Consider the following 19,757-nt stretch of genomic DNA (forward strand, 5'->3'; position numbering starts at 1 on the left):
TGCTTATGCATCCACTCTGAAGTAATTCAAACGCCGCTCTGCTGATTAGTGGAGTGCCCACAGGTAGGTTTTGTGTTTGTACTGGGGATGCACATTTGCTCATGTCCCGATGCACATAAAAAAAATGATTCTGTGCATGGTTGGAAAAAATCCCCACGTGGATGGAAAAGATTAGAGGGAACATTGCTCCTGACGACAGCGAGTCAAAAAATGTCCCACAAACCATTTTTCCATCAGAAAATGCCATTCCGTCATAATCCAGGGGCATGTGTCAATGTTGAGGAAAGGGGTTTTTAAAAAAAAGGGGTTTTGATAAAATCAAAATGTTTCATGCAAAATAAGAACATTTCCTGTCCATTTTGCCTTTTGGAAGTTGTATTATGTTATAGGGCATAATGTTGCGCAAAATAAAAAAAGGGAAAGTCATTTCAAAACAAAACTGTGGAACATTTTGACGTTGTCAGAACCTTTTTTCTGATTTTTCTTCTGCAATAAAACTCCAGTGAAATCACCCTAGTTTTCAGTTTGGGAACTTCAGCTCCCCACCCTCCCTAAAGGGCACCTGGGGGGGTACATAGGTTGGGGCTTGGGCAGTCCCAGACAGGGGGACATACTCCCCCCCCAGCCTCTTTCACCTGCTTGGCGATTCTGTCTCTTTTCTTCAGAGGGGTAGCCGAGTTAGTCTGTACCTGGAAAAACGTAAAAAAACAACTTACGTCTTTCAGGTGCTGCTAGACTATTCATTGTTTTTTACTTTGTTCCTGTCTCTTTTCTAGATGGTTTGAAAAGAAGCAATCCCATTCCAGGCACATCCCATTGCCCTAGCACAACCAAACCCTGACCTTGCTTTAAGTTATGATATGAGGAAGCTGTGTACCAAATTTGGTGGTCCTAGCTCTTACTGTTTAGGAGTTCTTGAAAACACACACACACACACACACACACACACACACACACACACACACAGAGTCAGACAAAAGCTCTCAAATGTATAATAGATTATACATTTAGGTTATGTCTACACTGTGGCTTCTTATGCAAGAACTTTTTGCAGAAGAGATCTTCCGCCAAAAAATCTAGCGCTAGAGCGTGTCCACACTGCCATGTGCTTTTGCACAAGAGATGTGCTTTCGCACGAGAGAGCGTCCACACTGCCATGGATACTCTTGCACAGGAAACCTCTATTGTCCATGCCCACATGCCTTTTTGCACAAGAGCTCGTGTGCAAAAAGGCTTATTCCTAGTAGAAAGAGGAATAACTTTTGCACAAAAAGCCCTGTCTTCTGACCATCTGCTGTACTTTTTCTTGCGCAAAAATGCGCTTGTAGTGTGGACGCGCCATGAGTTTTTGCGCAAAAATTCCGTAGTGTAGACGTAGCCTAAGATTTCCCTGTGACTGTACAGAATCAGCGATCAGTATATTGCCAAAGGCTTGATAATATTGTAATTAGTGACTGGGGGACTTAGGAGACCTCGGGGGAAGTTCTGTGGCTGATGTTATTCAGGAGGTCAGACTAGATCGGGGTAGGCATGAAATAGCCTGCAGATTGGATCCATCCCACCAAGCTGTTTGATCCGGCCTGCAACCCTCCCTGGTATGTTGGGTGTGGGAAAGAGACTTGGTGCGCTCCCTTGCCCCCAAGCCCTGCTCCCATCTGGGATGATTGGCTGGGGGTGGGGAAACGCACAAAGTCTCTCCCCCTCTTCGTCCCCCTCCTCTGCCTCCCCCCGCAAGGATGCACGGCCCTGAACAGCACTTGGAGGGAACTCGTGTGGCTGGAGCTGCTGCTGCTGGAGAGAGCCTGGCTCAGGGACCATGTTGGGCTGCTGGCCAGAAGCCACCTAAAGTGCCTCCGGCACCGCAGCCCCTCCCATTTCTACCGGGGATGCTCTAGATCATAGGTTCCCAAATTGGGGGGCATGCCTCCCTGGGGAGGGCATGAAGAAATTTCAGGGGGGGCATAAGGTGACCCAGCGCCCCCCCGGTCAATCTCCACCAAGAAAGAGTCTAGTCCATCCATCCATGCAGGCTGGCTGGGGCAGACTTCAAAATGGCCACCTTAAAAGGGCAATGCCTACTCTGCTCTTAAAAGGCCTTTTTTTTTTGTTTTGTTTTGTTTTTTTTGTTCAACAAGTTTTGCTGCTATTTTTTTTGTGGAGGAAGTGAGGGTTTCTCAAACATCAAAAAGGAGGCACGATGCCAAAAAGTTTGGGAATCACTAGTGTAGATGGTACTGGGTCCTTCTGCGAGGGCGACTGGATGACCTCTCGAGGTCCCTTCCCGTTCTAGTGTTCTATGATTCTATGATTCCTAACTCTCTGCCCCAGGTCATCACCCAAATCCTCTGCACACACATCCCTCCCCAGGTCACAATTCCTTCCCAGAGCCGGCATCCCTTGCTATACTACTCTCACAGGTCAAAATTCACTCCTGCACCCCTAGTCCCTCCCGGACCCTACACCCCAATCCTCTGCCCCAGGTCACAACCTCCTACTTCGCCTGGACTCCCTCTCACACTCCATATCCTCTCCTGCACTCCAATCCCCTACTTCAAGCTTCCTTCTGCTCCCAACTTTCATCCCAAACCCCACACGCCCTCCATAGAAAAGTGCATCCCTTGACCACTTACCAAAATCCTGGAGTGGCTCCCGTTAAGAATTATTGCCCACCCCTGGACTAGATGATCACATCTTGCATTAGAATCTCTGAACCCTGGAGGGACAAATGGAGGATGGATTTAATTGGGATAATCTCCCAGGAAATTGTGCAAACTTCTAGGGGTGAGAAACTGCCATGGAGCGAATCCGAGCAGAATAGGACATAGGGTGGCCATTTCTATGTCTGATCCTGGTTGGGATGAAGCAGCACAGGGCCTCCCATTGAAATGGAAAATCGGGGAACTAAAGGCTCGGTTTGGGTTCATTCTTCAACGAGTTGGGCCCACCGTTGGTTATTTTTGTTTCCAAATGGCTAATGAACGTTTAACGGTAATCGTTACAAATAAAGCGTTGCACGTGTAGAGCCCTTTTCTAGCCCTCCCCTCAGTCTGGGAAGTGAAGGCCCAGCAAGCTGAAGTGACAAACACCTCAATGCCAGAGAACCAGGCGTCCTGAGATCAACGTGCCCAAACAACTCACCTCTTGGGAATCTTTGAAGGTGTTTTAACCTATCCAACCTCTTTCCCTTTAATGCTCCGGGGTCTGAATGAAGCATATGACTTCCAGCAGCTTGCTGAGTGGCATTTCTTGTCCCCTGGCTGTCCCTGTTCTACCTTCGGCAGTTCGGGTTTTCTTTTTTCCCACCCACAAGCATTTTCTCAAACAAAAACGGAAAGTGACGGGCCTAACGACCTCCCTGCCCTGCCCCTGCCGAGAAGCGCTGCTCTCTCCTCTCCAGGTCAGACCAGCCAAGCCTGAGAGCCAGGCCGCATCTTCTCCCTTGGTGCAAAGAGATTGCTCTGCGAATTGCTGTTTACCAACAAGTTGTTGGCGCAGCGGGGGAAGGCCGAAGGCTACTGGAGCGAATTGTCGATGAGAAGGCCCCAGAGGGCGGGCTGCTGTCAGCCATGGGGAAAGCACAGGAGACGGATGATCGTCGGAGCAGCGTAGAAGCGAGCCGTAGAACAAGCAGCTAGAAGAGTGAACGGAAGCAATGGTTGGCCGTTTATTTCTTGAGAGCTATCGGCTTGGCAGTGAAAGCACACACCTCCCCGCCCCCAACTCCGCCACATCTCACACCCCATTTAGCCAAGGGTGGCGAGTTAGCAAAGGGGAAGATCTCCGTTCCCTGTTGTTGGTTTCACTTTGATGCTCTCGCTAATCTCTTCGGGCACCAACACTCCTCCTCAGACCCTGCCAGCCCTCAAGTGACGGGCAGATCTTCCCAGCAGAGAGGGCAGGCAGGCCTGCTGCAGACCAACAGCCGCTCTTGCTGCTTTGTATTCTGAGGGCGCCAAGATGGAACCGATCTGCCAGCCCGGCTGGCTCCCCCTCTGTGCGACCACTGTTGCTTCCCGGTTAAAGAACTCCATTTTCTGCTCCTCCGAACTGGGTTGTGAGCTACGGGATGCAGGGTTGGGGGCAAAGGAACCTGGATTAAAAATCTTCTCAAGCTTAGCGGCATCATGTATCATGGAGGGGAAGGGGACAGGGTTCGGGTAACATACCGCACGCAGCGTCCCCCGCCAGCCCGCCACGAGAGACGATGCCGCCGCCCTTCCAAGCCGAGATAGCAAATATTGTGAAACTAATTATCACTCTCCCGTATCATTGATATTCCAGAGGCAACTGCCAAGACGGCTGGGCGCTTGGGAGCCGCACAATCTTGTCTTTAATCTCCACAGAGGCAGGAGCAGGGAGGGGCAGCACAGCGCTCGGTAGCCTTTAGATTGTAAAGCAATCTCATTATTTGCGCAGCGTGTTTGGTTTGGAGCCAGGGTGCCCGGCATTTTGATTTTCCCTTCCTTTCCCAGCTGCCTCATGAGCTTCACTGTAAAGCAGCCAGAAGGAGCTTCCTCATGTCAAGTGACAAGGGACCAGACGACGGTTTGGTCTCCTGGGGACTGAAATGCTTGAGGCCAAGAGGGCCTCAAATCAAGGCACGTGCCACGGGAGGCATTAGTTGCCCATCGTGTGGCCAGGGGAGAAGCACTGCTGGAGGCCACTCAGCTTAGGTGTGAGGCAAAGGGGGCCAGAGCTCTGGCCAGGGGTCAGCACGTGTAAGTGGATCTCCAAGGGCTTTGGACACCAGGGGGAGCAGCTTGCAGGGGCTGCTGTGCTCCCCACTCTACCCCAGCGTTAGAGGCACCAACAGCCTCTGTAGGCCCCTGGGAAGGGGTGGCGCCTCAGGCAGAAGGGGCGGGGCCAAAGGCAGCCAGCCTTCTCCACCTTGCGGCACGCCCGTCACCCCCAACCCTCGGAGCTGCCCATAGCATGCAGTGTGGTGCTCTGGCGGCGATTTAAAGGGCCTACAGCTCCGGAAGCCACCGTTGCCATAGTAACATTGGCGGTGGCCCCGGGCCCCTTTGAATCACCAAGCCCCAAAGTAATTGCCCTCTTTCTCCCTCCTCCAACATCCCCCTCCTTTCGGGGAGCCAGCCCAGCTTTGCCTCGCACTATCACTAAGGCACAAGGACGGGGTCTCTGTCCATCTTCCCCAGCCCCCATGGTCCCATGATGGCAGGCAATGGGAGCTCTGAGCTCTGCAGCGGCCTTGAACACTGCTTCCATCCCTGGTGCCGGAGCTCGGCCTCTTCCACCACAGAGGAGCTGCAACAGACGCCAGCTCCCTGTGGCTGGTCAGGTCCCAAAGGAGCCAGGCCCTACCTAGTTCCTCTCCAGGGTATTGTGCTGCTTTCGAGTGTAACCAGCTGTTCCTGGCTGACAGCGACCCTACCTCAGACCCAGCTCCCCTTGATGCGGTCTCAGCTCCCAGACTACCGTGACGCACCAGTGCTGAGCTCATGGTATTGCTGGACCTGCGACTGCCTCCATGCCTTGGGAATTCAGCCACCAGGCTGCTTGCATTAAATAGGTCCCTGCTGCCTGCCTATGAGCCTGGCACCCTTCATCCCTGGGCCCCTGAGACCTGGGGAGAGGGAGACGTCATGCAGGAACGAAGGGGCACTCCAGTCTCCTCAGACATTTGTGCTGTTTTATTTTAGCAGCTGTCATTTGACCCCGGCTTAATCAGAACTGTGAGATCACCAGCAATGTCATTTCTGTAAGGAAATTACAACTTTTGACCCTCAGACTCTTCTTATAACTTCAGTGACGAAATCTCTTCCACTTTATCATTCAGGGCTTGTCGACACTAGGGTGAAGATCGACCCTCCGGAGGTCGATAGTCTAACGTTCAAATTAGCGGGTTTGCTAAAGACTCGCAAATTCTAACAGAGGGTGCTCCTGTTGGTGCCAGTCACCTTGTTCCTCATGAGGAGTAAGGAAAGACGATGGGAGCCAATGCATCGACCTCCCTCTGTGTGCGCGGTGCAAAAACACGATTTAAGATACATCAACTCGAGCTACATCATTAACGTAGCTGTAGTTGCATTATCTTAAGTTGACTTTCCCTTTTAGTGTAGACCAGGCCTCAGATTCTTGCAAAAGCAGAGGTGATTCTACTTGTTACATCATCTTCGTCAGCTAGGGGGAGGTGCGGTTTTTCTTTCCTGAGGGAGGCTATACGACAGCATTTCTTAAACTTGTGAAGATGGAGGAGCACCAAACAATAATTTTTTTTATGAGGAACACCAAGGACTTTTTGTTGAGTAAAAAAAAAAGAGGCCAGGGAAAAGTTATTGAGCAGGAAAAAAAAAATAGGGTGGTGGGGGAAGTTATTGGGGGGAAAAAAAGTTGCCTGTCCCTTTAAGGGTGGCCATTTTGAACTCTGTTGTGCCACAGAACACAGTTTAAGAAATACTTCTTTACGACAATGTCCGAGAATCCCTGCTCTAGCCTAACCCAAGTTATAGGGCTAAATATTAGGGGTAACATGCACTGGATTGTGTTATATCAGCATCAGGTTACATGTGCTAATTGTCCCTTCTGGATGTCAGCTCTTAAGAAACTTCTGCCCTTGCATATGGGTGGCAGGTTGGTTTCACCTTCATCTCCTTCCTGCTTCCTCCCCTTCCCTTCCTAGGAACTGCCACCATCAGAGACAAATCAGAATTACGTTGCTGCCCATTTCCTCTAGTTGCTAAAACGCAGATGCAGGGAGGGAGCAAGGACATGGTTTCTCGTTGTTTTGTGAAATAACTATAACGGTTCTACTGTTCCTCCATCTTCCACAAACACAGGTGTCCCGGGACAGGCTCTTCCCTCAGGCGTGTCAGAAATTCGATTGCAGCCAATTTTCAAAATGCTTTTCAGGCAGGATGTCATCCAAATATTGGATTAGCAGATATGAGAGCGGGGACTCGCAGAGGTATGGAGTAGATTACAGGCACTCCGGAGCCCTGGTAAATGGTAATTAATGGCCTATATTTACCAAGAACACATCAGACAAATGTTTGTCTCTTAAGCAAATGAAAAAAATAAATATTAATTCCCCGTGCCGGGCTTAAATGACACAGGCCCCTTTATTTCTTGGTCTCCTTTTCCGCTGAAGATGGTGCACATGGAGGAGTTGGAGGAGGGGTGATGTTCTGTGCAAGCAGGAGCTGTGAAATTCCCAGCTTGTCGTTATTTATGGATGTCAAAGTTCTCCGCTCTTTCTCCTCGAGGGGGTCTCTGAGCAGAACAATTCCCAAATCAAATCACCTGATTTTCTATAGCAGCAGCCCCTCTGACTATACAAGCCACTCGGGTCTTCCCTGAGGCAGCCAGAGGGGAGATATAGCACCCGCTCCGTCACCATCAGGGGTCCCTGTAGCTAAGCACTTGAGTGGCCACCCAGAAGAGATTCAAATGCCGCCCAGCTGATGAGCAGAGGGTCCACAGACGCACATCTGCACATGCCTTAGTGCACATAAAATTGATTCTGCACATAAGAACATAAGAACAGTCATACTGGGTCAGATCAAAGGTCCATCTAGCCCAGTGTCCTATCTTCCAGCAGTGGCCAATGCAAAATGCCCCAGAGGGAGTGAACAGAACAGGGAATCATTAAGTGATCCCTATTCTGTCATCCATTTTCAGCCTCTGACAAACAGAAGCTAGGAACACCATTCCTACCCATCCTGGCTAATAAGTATTAATGGACCTAACCTCCATGAATTTATCTAGTTCTTTTTTGAGCCCTGTTAAAGTCCCGGTATTCATAACATCCTCTGGCAAGGAGTTCCACAGGTTGACTGTGCATTGTGTGCAGAAAAAAATCCTTTTGTTTGTTTTAAACCTGTTACCTATTAATTTCATTTGGTGACCCCCAGTTCTTACGTTATGGGAAAAAATACATAACTTTTCCTTAGTCACTTTCTCCATCCCTGTCACGATTTTATAGACCTCTCTCATATCTCTTTTCTAAGCTAGAGGGTACATTGGTCACCATTGCATTAGCATTAAAATATTCTTGCATCCTACTGTCTGCAGCAAAATGCAACTCCTTTTGTGCCAGCAAAAGTGGCCTTTACTCTTAGCAGTGTGAGTTCTCCAATAAATCTCAGCGAGGTGTAATACCTCTGCAAATGGCATGTTCTCTCTGCTATTACATCCGCCGTTCTCTGCTCTGAAACAGTTAGGACAAGACTGATTGGATGGAGTCTATTAAGCACGATATTTTTGGATGCCGAACAATCGCTGTAGTTAAATGTCCTCTAGGCTGATCGCTTACAACAGTGTCACTGCAAAAATGGCCCTGTGAGCCAGGAACTCAAAGGAGCTGATTGTTACCCATGTATCTTTGGCTGGAACGGTCTCATTCTCGGGCCAGAATCCATCACGGCTTCGTATTCATTTGATGATCGGTACACTGAAAGAAAGGGGCATGCTGAGACTTAGGTCTGGGCAGCTGCAGTGATGCGCATAAGAAGACAGCAGCTTGTCCTCTCATACAATTTAAGGGAAACTTATTATTTAATTTTAGTGAGGTAGCATCTCACAATGCCCGATCTTGTGCATATGTAGCACCGGCAGACCCCGGTCATCTGCAAGTAGAACTGAACTTGGGACTAGGGATGTAATAGTGTAGTCGATTAACCAGTTAAGCCAGGGGTTCTCAAACTTTGTGATACCACGATCCCCTAAAATGCTACATGAATTTGTGTGACCCTCCCCTGCCCCACTGCCCTGGGTTGCTTCCTCCCCCCTTCTCACCAGACTCCTTGCCCTCCTGGGATTCCTTCGAGGCATATGCAATCCTCTACACCCTTCCCCCCTGAAGGCTCCTTCCCCCCATCTCTTTCTTCTCTGTGCTTCTTTTCCACTCTGCATCCCTTTGGTTCCTTTTTGCTCTCTCCTCTCCTCTCCTCTCCTGTCCCATGTCTCCTCTGCCTCCTCCTCTGACCCCTACATGCCCTTATTTACCTCCGGGTCCTTGCCCTGACCTAATCCCACAGCCCGTTGCCTGAGGGAACCCGCCCTCTCCCAGCTGGGGAAGCGTTCAGTCGCCTGTCAACTGTGCCCCAGCCGACCCCTCGCACATCTGCTCCTGCGCCGATGCCGGCCTCACTCTCCCACCACCTTACCTCCTGCTGTAGCTGAGCCATGCTCCTGGAGTCCCGCGGTCCCGGCCACGCTGCACGGCTTGCCGGCGGCTACCTTCCACCACCCTGCTGCTCTTCACAGCATGGGAGAGAGGGGTCGCAAGTGAAAAACTGAATCCAGCTGCGACCCTCCCTTTAAGTTGCTGGGGGGTCGCGACCCACAGTTTGAGAAACGCTGGATTAACCGATAAGCAAAAGCCTATAGGTTGATGCTATAGACTGCACGCACTTCCCTCCCGCCATCTTGCCAGTAAATTTTTCAGCAGGCTGGCCAGCAGCTTGCAATGGTCTGGGACCAGCCCCTGCTGCGGCTCTGCATTTAAAGTGTATTAGGAGCCAGGCAGGCAGGCAGTCTGACTCTGTTTTGGCTCGTGCTGGGTCCTGGAGCTCAGGCCGCGCCCCAGACAGGGTCTGCTGCCATCCTGTGCTGCTGCCTCTTTATCAGAGGCAGCAACAGAAGGTGACAGGCAGCAGGTCCATGAGGAGAGCTGGCTCCCCTCGCGGACCAGCTCCTACTCTGCACCCCGTGCTGCTGCCTCTGATGGAGAGGCAGCAGTGTGGTGTGGCAGGGGGTTCCTGGGGAGTGGAACCGGAGCACACTGGCTGCCAGCCCCACCCCCGGGGACTATAGAATAGTCAATTATCCAATAAGAATTCATGAGGTTACTCGACTAGTCAAGAGACTGATATTTAACATCCCTACTTGGGACCTCTGGAACGTAGTGCATGAGTGTCTACATGAGCTAAAAGGCAGATGCCTGTTAACTAAGGCTGTAGAGCTGACTCATTATTCTCCCAGAACATGATCTCAATGCCACTTGTTGGGACAATCGAGCACATCCAGAAGGTGTGTGGATTACACATACACATAGTAAAATATGGTCACTGACCCCAAAGAGCTTACAGTAGATGTATAAGACAGAAGACACCAGTTGCCTACAGAAAGCGGAATGCTCTCAGGTGATGTAGGATCTAAAGTTTATATTTATTAAAAAGGGGAGGCTCTGTTGTGTCTGCAAACATTTTGCAGATTTTAATGAATTAAAGCAGTTTTCTTTTTTAAATGGAAAGAGGCCACCATTCTTTTCTGGCTTGTTTTGAGGCTTTAAAAAAAAAGAAAGAAAAAGAATGTGAAATCCAGAAAGTGAAACTGGCCCATTTCATGGCCATTATTTTCACACTTCGGCACCAGTTGTCATCTCTGCAGTTGCAGTCTTTCTTGAACCAGAACATGTTTGACAAAACAGAATATGCTTGAGAAAACACCCACGGGCACAAACAAATATGCAAAATGTGTGTTTGTACGTTTGTATTCCCAGTCAATTCTCCTCCTTTTTTCCCCAAAATATAACGTGCACACAGCTTGAGTTCCAGCTTTGTTTCCTTGCTTGACACATAGCCATACCTTATTTATAACCTGTGCCGCATGCAAGCACATCTAGGAATGGAATAGTATACGATAAGTAACCATATCATTACTGCACTGGGAATGTCCTTCTCCATTAGTAATCGTACAAGAAGCTCACAATCTCTGCCTGGAAAGACAATGCTAAAATTCTCTGTTTAGGAGCTCTCAGAGAGAAGTTTGGATGTTGCATTTATTAGCACTCAATTCCAGCTTCCCTTCGATAGCTGAATATTTTCAGGAGGGAACTGAGCAGATGTAGAAATGGCCACCTAGCTTTTTTATTTTAAATTTTAAGAATGTACAGCTTCCAGGAACTGCTCTGAAGTCAGAAACAATATGATTCCGGTGGTGAATAAGTTATGAGGGTTAGAGTCGTAATCTACATATTTATATTCAGACTCCATCCTCTATGAGGATGATTTATATAATTTATACAAGTGAGACTATTTATATTCCAAACCACAGCCATCAAAACCTCCCTATTAACAGCCTTATGGATGCTGGAAGACTGATTATTCCCCAATATAAACCAAACTCGTTTGCGGGAAATATGCAGGGCTGCTCGCTTTACCATAGGCAATCAGGGGTCTACGTCACGGCTCTGAGCTAATTGAGGCTGCTTACAACAAAGCAGGGATGCTAATTGAGGCGGGATGAAGTGATCAGCGAGATGAGTTTGTCTGTGACCGGGAGAAGCCACCGTGCTTACCCAAGCAAGTTAACAAGAGCTCCAAGGCAGGGTTGGATTACCCAATAGGCAGACTAAGCACATGCTTAGGGCACCAGCAAAGCAGGGGCACCAAAAAAAAAAGAGATTTGACAGTATAGTATTGTTTTTATTTTGAATTACATATGCGGGGGGGAACCCATAATCTTTTCAACGCTTAGAGCCTCTAGAGTAATCCAGCCCTGCTCCAAAGGAGAGTATTTCCACCAGCCACCACTCATTTTCTTCAGGCCTACGTTAGGATACTCCGGCCCAGCTTCTCATTATCCATCTCTCCTCTAAGTCAATTGCAAGATTCACCTGGACTAGAGCAGCCTGGCTTTGGATCAGGTTCTCGCTTCATATCAAGCTGCAGGTTTGGCTTGGATGCTTGGCTGAATTTTCTTTGTTTGGGGGGGGGGGGTATCTCTTTATTTTTGCCTTTGCTGCCTACTTTTCAAACATCACCTGTTGGGGCCGGATCCAAAGCCCTTGGGGTCAGCTGGGGTCCTTCTATTGCGTTCAACAGGCTTTGGGCCAAGCGGTGTGTGTCCATTTTCAAAAGAGGCTCCATACCCTTCGTTGCCGCTCCAGCCCCATGAACACAGGTTGCTCCCCTAGCAGGAGCCTTCTTTAAAAACAGGCCTGCAGCTGGTTGGGACTTGAGGCCTTTAGTCTGGTGGGCAAACTTGGCCAACAGGCCCCATCTTTGCCCTTCTGCTGGATCTTGCTACTAGGGTTACCAGCTGGCCAGTTTTTAACCTTCCTGGCTGGTTTGGGGACCCCCTTGCTGAGTACATTAGAGCACCCAGCCGTCTAGTCCAGCCTGCAGTGCTGTGTTAAGACATAAGATACGGTCAGGGAAAGGGAACAATAATGGAAGCAACACACACACACACACACACACATGCATTGTGTTGTGAGAGAGGGGTTGTCAAGTGGTCATCACTAGGACCCAGGAGCACAGTGGCCCTTTACTGCCAGGCCAGTGCCCTGCTGTGGCTAGGGTGCCTGTCCCATCTCTGATCCCCTTCATCCAGGCCCCCTCTGAGGCCCTCTGTTCCCCTCAGGCTGGCAAAAGTGAAACTCAAAGGTCCAACACCACCAGGAGTTTCTCACTTCTTTTCCCATCTTTCCCTCCCGCTCACAGGCTGAATCAGACTAGGGATCTTCAGGGCCCTGTTCCTCTTGGGGCTTCTTCCACCAGCCCCGCCTCCGTACCATCTTCTGATTCCTCAGTTTCCCTAGTTTGCTCGCAGGCTTCCATATGCTCCCTGTAGCTTCCTCGTGGAATCTCCTGATCCCACCTGATAACCAGGGCAGGCTTAGTCCCAGGATCTCCTGGGCCTGTCACTGCTCCTTTTGATCGGAGGGGGAGCGGCCTATGTTTCTGCATTTCCAACTCATTAAAGGTCTGATGTCATGGCAGCTCCACCCATGGCCTTCATCTGCACACCCTTTTGCTTACAAATAACGGCCCACATGAGGAGTCTCAGGATACGTCTAGACTACATGGCTCCGTTGACGGAGCCATGTAGATTTGTTTGTTCGGCAAAGGGAAATGAAGCCGCAATTTAAATAATTGTGGCTTCATTTAAATTTAAATGGCTGCCCCGCTCTGCTGATCAGCTGTTTGTTGGCAGATCGGGACAGTCTGGATGCTCCCCTGTTGACATGAAAGCCCTTTATCGACCTCCCCGGTAAACCTCATCCTACGAGGCATAACGGGGAGGTCGATAAAGGGCTTTCAGGTTGGTGCGGGATCGTCCAGACTAGCGTGCTGAGCCGACAAACAGCTGATCAGCTGTTTGTCAGCTCAGCGCGGCAGTCATTTAAATGTAAATGAAGCCGCGATTATTTAAATCGCGGCTTCATTTCCCTTTGCCGATCAGCCTAATCTACATGGCTCCATCGACGGAGCCATGTAGTTTAGACACACCCTCACAGAAGTCAAGGGACTGTTCACATGACTAAAGTTACTCCTGGGTGAAATTCACCCCATGTGGACTGCCACCCCAAGATCTGCAGACCCCTTGTCTTGTGTAAACCCTCCAAAACAGGCCCACTAGTCCTGAAATTTATAATTGATGCATAGGGCTTGCATTGGCCTTCTGCACAGGGATGAATTTCACTCACCCTGCCCATAAGCTAGGGATTGGGTAATCACATGTTTGATTTGGGTCATCAGTGTACTTGGACCACTGTTCCCTGTAAGCTGAGCAGTTGGGCAGCCACACAAAAGAGATTCAAATACCACCCAGCTGATGAGCAGAGCACCCACAGCCAGCAGCATGTGTTTCTATTGGTGGTGCACATCTGCACACACCTTGGTGCACATAACAAAATGTATTCCACACATGGATGGAGAAAAATCAGAAGGAACTTTCATTTGGACGAGTGGTTTGTTCTTCTGAATTAATTTATCAGTGCTGCTAGACACATAAGTAGGAGTGCTATTAATAGTAATGGAGATGTTGAAAATAACAGAAGTGTGATCCAAACCAGCTGATATTTTAATGCCAGGAGAACAGTGATTTCTTTCAGATATTTTTCCATAACAACAAACAAATCTGAAATGTGCTTTTTGTTTTAACTATAGAAAGCTTCTGCTTCAAGGAACTCAGGGGTCTCAGGGAAAAAATTAAAAGTGCCTTTGCTAATCTCCACCTTTTAGTGTCTGCAGTTGATTTGTACAGTTATCCTCTGAAAACTGGATGGTAGCACACTCTGACACCTCCCTTGTATTTTTAGCAGCATCAGAAAGGCACATCAGAATAGTCCGCTGCCTTCGGGGTCTGCTAGCACATGCACCCGTTTGAAAGAAATGAGCCTAATTAAATTGCAGCCAGTTTTTCTTTTCTTTTCTTCTTTTTTTTTAATTAGCTCTTTGAGCCACTAATTACCATTTTCAATTATCTGTCACTTCAAGGCCTAAGTCCTGCTCCTGAAACCCTTGTTCTTGGTGCCTTTCTGTCCTGGGGGAAAATGATGAAGGCATTCCAGCCCCATCGAGGAAGTGAATTGCCTAAGTGTGGTTGCCTCAGGCCTAGCTCGTGCTGCTCCCTACTCCTCCTGCCCAGCCACTCTCTGCGGAGATCTCTGCTTTACCCCGACCTACTTTTCTCAGTCAGAGGAAGAGGTAATCTTTTCCCCTTCCTGCAGTATATTCTGGCAGGGGGGTTTCATCTCCTTTTTCTTAAGCAACAGAGGGGCCATGCCTGGAGATGAGACATTGGCCCAGGGCCTGGGGAGCAGGGCTTTGAGTAGGGTTACCAGGTTTTGACCTCAATGCTTTGATTGAAAGTCTCCCTGGCTGTCCATGCACCTAGGGGCCACAGGGACCTGGCGGCTGCTCCCTGGGAGCAGCAGTAAGCGCCATCAGAACCCCAAACCCCTTTCTGCACCCTAACCTCTGCCCCAGCCCCGAGCACCCTTCTGCACCCCAAATGTGTCATCCCCAGCCCTTCCCCACAGCCAGAGCCCTGACCCTCTCCATACCCCAACCCCCTCCCTAGCCTGAGCACCCTCCTGCACCCCAAATGGCTCATCCACAGCATTCCCCCCCTCCAGCCAGAGCCCTAACCCTCTCCCGCATCGCAACCCCCTCCCCAGCCCCGAGCACCCTCCTGCACCCCAAATGGCTCATCCATAGCCCTCCCCCACTACAGCCAGAGCCCTGACCCTCTCCCATACCCCAACCCCCTCCCCAGCCCCGAGCACCCTCCTGCACCCCAAATGGCTCATCCACAGCCCTCCCCCACCCCAGCCAGAGCCCTGACCCTCTCCTGCATTCCAACCTCCTGCCCCAACCCAGAGACCCCTCCTACACCCACACTCCTTCCCAGAATCCGTACCCTGCACCCCCCCCCCCCACACACACACCTGGTGAGTAAGTGAGGGTGGGGGAGGGGGCAATGGAGCGAGCGAGGGGGGGGCAGGCAGGGAGGAGCGTTGGGTTCTGTGCCATTGGAAAGTTGCCAACCCTAGGTCTGAGGTGGCACCAGTGGCATAGCGAGGGTGTTATGCACCCAGGGGCAAAGACAAAATGTGCGTGTCTCCCCCCCCCCCCCCCCGATCATTTGTTACTATGTATATGTTATTTATTTCTAAGTCAGCAAAAATAAGAACCTAAATAAAAAAAGAAACAACCCGCAGCTGGACCTACACCGCCCCAGCCCTCCCGCCGCCTGTTCTGCCGCCACATTCCGCTTCCAGCCAGACTGATATGCCCCCTGGCCTATCGGCGGAAGCGGTTTCTCAGAGGGGCGGGCTACAGGCAAGGACCCGGACGCTGCAGCCCAATGGGTGGTGCCTCGGCGAAGGGGATTGTGGGGGTTGTAGTTGCAGATGGGGCCTATACACCAGCTGCATTCTGCGCATGCTCAGCCTGAACTCCCGCCCGGTGCGCTGCCCCCGCTGGGCACTTCACGCTCAGTTTCGATTTCCTGCAGGTGCAGAAGCAGCCGGCACCCCTAGCGCCGTCCTTCCCTCCGCTGTCTGGCGCTTGCAGGGTCTTAGCACCGTCCTTCCCTCCATTGTCTGGGTGGCGCCCTCAGGGTCCTAGCACCGTCCTTCCCTCCGCTGGCTGGGTGGCGCCCTCAGGGTCCTAGCACCGTCCTTCCCTCCGCTGGCTGGGTGGCGCCCTCAGGGTCCTAGCACCGTCCTTCCCTCCGCTGTCTGGGTGGCGCCCTCAGGGTCCTAGCACCGTCCTTCCCTCCATTGTCTGGGTGGCGCCCTCAGGGTCCTAGCACCGTCCTTCCCTCCATTGTCTGGGTGGCGCCCTCAGGGTCCTAGCACCGTCCTTCCCTCCGCTGTCTGGGTGGCGCCCTCAGGGTCCTAGCACCGTCCTTCCCTCCATTGTCTGGGTGGCGCCCTCAGGGTCCTAGCACCGTCCTTCCCTCCATTGTCTGGGTGGCGCCCTCAGGGTCCTAGCACCGTCCTTCCCTCCATTGTCTGGGTGGCGCCCTCAGGGTCCTAGCACCGTCCTTCCCTCCATTGTCTGGGTGGCGCCCTCAGGGTCCTAGCACCGTCCTTCCCTCCGCTGGCTGGGTGGCGCCCTCAGGGTCCTAGCACCGTCCTTCCCTCCGCTGTCTGGCGCTTGCAGGGTCTTAGCACCATCCTTCCCTCCGCTGGCTGGGTGGCGCCCTCAGGGTCCTAGCACCGTCCTTCCCTCCGCTGGCTGGGTGGCACCCGCAGGGTCCTAGCACCGTCCTTCCCTCCGCTGGCTGGGTGGCACCCGCAGGGTCCTAGCACCGTCCTTCCCTCCGCTGGCTGGGTGGCGCCCGCAGGGTCCTAGCACCGTCCTTCCCTCCGCTGGCTGGGTGGCACCCGCAGGGTCTTAGCACAGTCCTTCCCTCCGCTGGCTGGGTGGCGCCCTCAGGGTCCTAGCACCGTCCTTCCCTCCGCTGGCTGGGTGGCACCCGCAGGGTCTTAGCACAGTCCTTCCCTCCGCTGTCTGGGCGCCCGCAGGGTCCTAGCGCCGTCCTGCCTTCCACTGTCTGTCTGGCGCCCACGGGGTCCTACCACCGTCCTTCCTTCCATTGTCTGGCTGACACCCACGGGGTCCTAATACCGTCCTTCCTTCCTCTGTCTGGCTGACACCCACGGGGTCCTAGTACCGTCCTTCCTTCCTCTGTCTGGCTGACACCCACGGGGTCCTAGTACCGTCCTTCCTTCCTCTGTCTGGCTGACACCCACGGGGTCCTAGTACCGTCCTTCCTTCCTCTGTCTGGCTGACACCCACGGGGTCCTAGTACCGTCCTTCCTTCCTCTGTCTGGCCGTGTCTCTTTTGCAATACCGGTAGAAAAACAATACATGGATAGAAACCAGCATAATCTAGCAACCATGCACGTGAGCAATGGGGAAACAAAATGTCTCATGGACCATGCACAAAACCCCAATGAGCCACATGTGACCCTCAGACCGCAGGTGGCCCATTCCTGCTCTGTGTTATTATTTTACAACCTATATGATCAACAGACAGGAAGGATGGGCCTGTGGAGAAGACTAGGATTCAGGATCACTCTGACTCTGCCACCGGTTCCCAGTGTGACCTTGGGCAAGTCACTTAGACCTTGATCCACGAAAGCCCCCATGTGTATGCTTAACTTCCCATCAATGGTATTGAAGCACATGCTTGAAGTGCAGCACATCTGTTAATGCTTTGCTGAATGGAAGCAGGATTCTTCATGTTCTTAAATGCTTTACTAAATCCAGACTCTCTCTCTCTGGGCTTCTGTTTTAACCTGTAAAATGGGGATAACCCTTCCTCTCTGGCACATGATGTCTGTCTTGTCTCTGTAGACTAGAAGCTGTGTGGGGCCTGAACGCCATGTGGGCCAAGGAATGATCATTTCCTCCAAACTTCACATTCATCTGTCAGGTAACACCCCAGCCTCCCCCCAGACTTCTCATGGGGTCGAAGTTTCCTGGTTCTCATGTTGTTTGTAATGCTGGAGTGTGACACTGCTTCTTCCTAGTGAGAAAAGCCCATGGGTCCTGTGGATCAGCTGTTGGTCCACTGGAGAGTATTTTCCTGCATGAGTCAGGGGCAGCGGGTATGAGAGGTGGGGAAGGCACTGTTTTCCCAAACAGCCAGCCTGGCACCACCCAGACTCCGCCCCTACTGTTGGCATAATGGGCATGGAGTGTTGCTACCCCTAAGCGACCATAGGCCGCACACCATCCCATGGTGTTCCTGACGGGGGTGGGGCCTGGCTCCCATGAGGGCGGGGCCAGGGGCAGAAGGGGCGGGGTTGGGGGTGGAGCTGTAAGCTTCCCTCCCCCAGCCCTACCTTCACCCACCACCTATGCCCAGAGCATATTCTCCAGTTGCAAAGGCAGCACAGGTTTGGGGACTACATCTGCTCCTCCTGATGGATAATCTGGGACTAGCACCCAGGGAACTACCTCTGCTACAGCAATAGTGTAAATTTACTGAAAACCTTTTCGCTAGACCCAAGACACTGCCCCGTCCAGTGTGTCTTTTTCTGAACAGTGGCTCCCAACCAACTCCTAGCTCGGAGCGTTTACCCAAATAGCAATTATAGGTCCTAGTGATCAGCGTGCGGGTGTGCATTGTACCTGCCCATCTGCTTCTGTCCTCTGGAACCACACACCCCTCCAGGCCCCAAACCCCTTTCTAACCAGGGCTTGGCATCCATGACTCTTGTAGAAATGATGGTCACTTGAACTCCTGCCCGCCTTGCGCAGGACACACACACACGTGTGCCCACACTGTGCAAGGCGGACAGACACGTGCTGTGTTTAGTGAGGCTGCTTTCTTAGGTCCCTGTAACAGGGTGGCACTCACCTCCCGTAAATGCCCGCCACTGTCCAACTGCATGAGCCTGCACTCGCTCTGTGTGCCAGCTTTATTTGGCTACTTGAGTCCCACAACCTGGTGAGAGTCACTTGAAACCCCTTCCGGGGTGTGCACTTAAAAGGGGCCCATCTCGGTGCCCTCTGCTAGAGTTCCTCTTGTCACTCAGTTTGTTTCCCCCTCCATGGCGCCTCCAGGAAACAGCCTCCTTGTCCTTACAGTAGGGCTCTATCACAGGTCACCATAATCCGGATTCAGCGCTCCACTTGGAGCTCTCCGTGGTGCTGCTGCTCCCTTAGCCAGTCAGTCTCCCCTCCCCGGGTCTTCACTTCTTCCTGGTTCCAGAGACACTCAGCTGACTCTAGTCCTGCAGCTTCTTCTTATAGGCCTTCCTTGCCCCTGATTGGCTGGCTTCTCCGCAGCCACTCTAGTGGCGTTGGAGGACTTCTCTGTGGCCCTTTTCTGACCTTGGAGCCTGGTCTGCCTTGTCACGGTCCCAAATCTGTAAGCATTGACTCACTTGAAATGTACAATATCCTTTTGGCTTCAGGGAGATCGCTGGCATGTTGAAGTACTTGTCCAATTAAGTCCTGATCTGTGGGGCTCTACAGCACCTCTCCCACTGATCTCTGTGCCTACAAAACACAGAGGAAGACACATTCATTGCGCTAAGGAGCTTAACCGCTACAGCGTGCAGCTTAATTCTTCACAGCTGCTGAGCACCCGGAAATCTCATGGAAGTCAATGGGTGCTAGAGCTGCTTAGCATCTTTGAAAATCAGGCTATTCCCAGCCCAATCCATCACACTCTCCCTGCCACTTGAGTGCTTCCTATCACGAATAATCCCATTCAAATCAACAGGATGGCTCACAGAAGTGAGCACATCACGCAGTAGAAAGTGCCTTGGAGAATCAGGCCCCAAGCAATGATGTGTTGGTGTTAAAGAGGGGGGTCTCCTAAGATGCTAAGCAGGGGTCCAATTGTTGTGTAACTAGCTGGGTGTGTCTTATTCAGCTCTCGGCTCTCTTAGTCATCGCTTTCGCGCGCTGCACTGACGAAATAGCAATAATAATAATGAATAATAAATGAATCATCTCGAAATCTGTTGGCTGCTACTAACGCCAGCGTGTTCAGCTGGTGGCTAGACATTGCAACTGCTGTGTGCGTCGCCAAGC

General features: G+C 51.5%; 1 long non-coding RNA gene across 1 annotated transcript; it reads right to left on the reverse strand.

The window, feature by feature from the left end:
* Window positions 1–475: 475 nt before the first annotated feature.
* Window positions 476–19,515, reverse strand: LOC142819365 (uncharacterized). Its single transcript, XR_012897240.1, has 4 exons — window positions 18,574–19,515; window positions 8,335–8,413; window positions 2,631–2,713; window positions 476–689 (listed from the first exon to the last, which is right to left on the reverse strand). It is a non-coding gene; the product is annotated as an uncharacterized LOC142819365 (long non-coding RNA).
* Window positions 19,516–19,757: the final 242 nt, after the last annotated feature.

Source organism: Pelodiscus sinensis, chromosome 22, assembly GCF_049634645.1.
Source record: "Pelodiscus sinensis isolate JC-2024 chromosome 22, ASM4963464v1, whole genome shotgun sequence".
In the NCBI taxonomy this organism is placed as follows: domain Eukaryota; kingdom Metazoa; phylum Chordata; order Testudines; family Trionychidae; genus Pelodiscus; species Pelodiscus sinensis.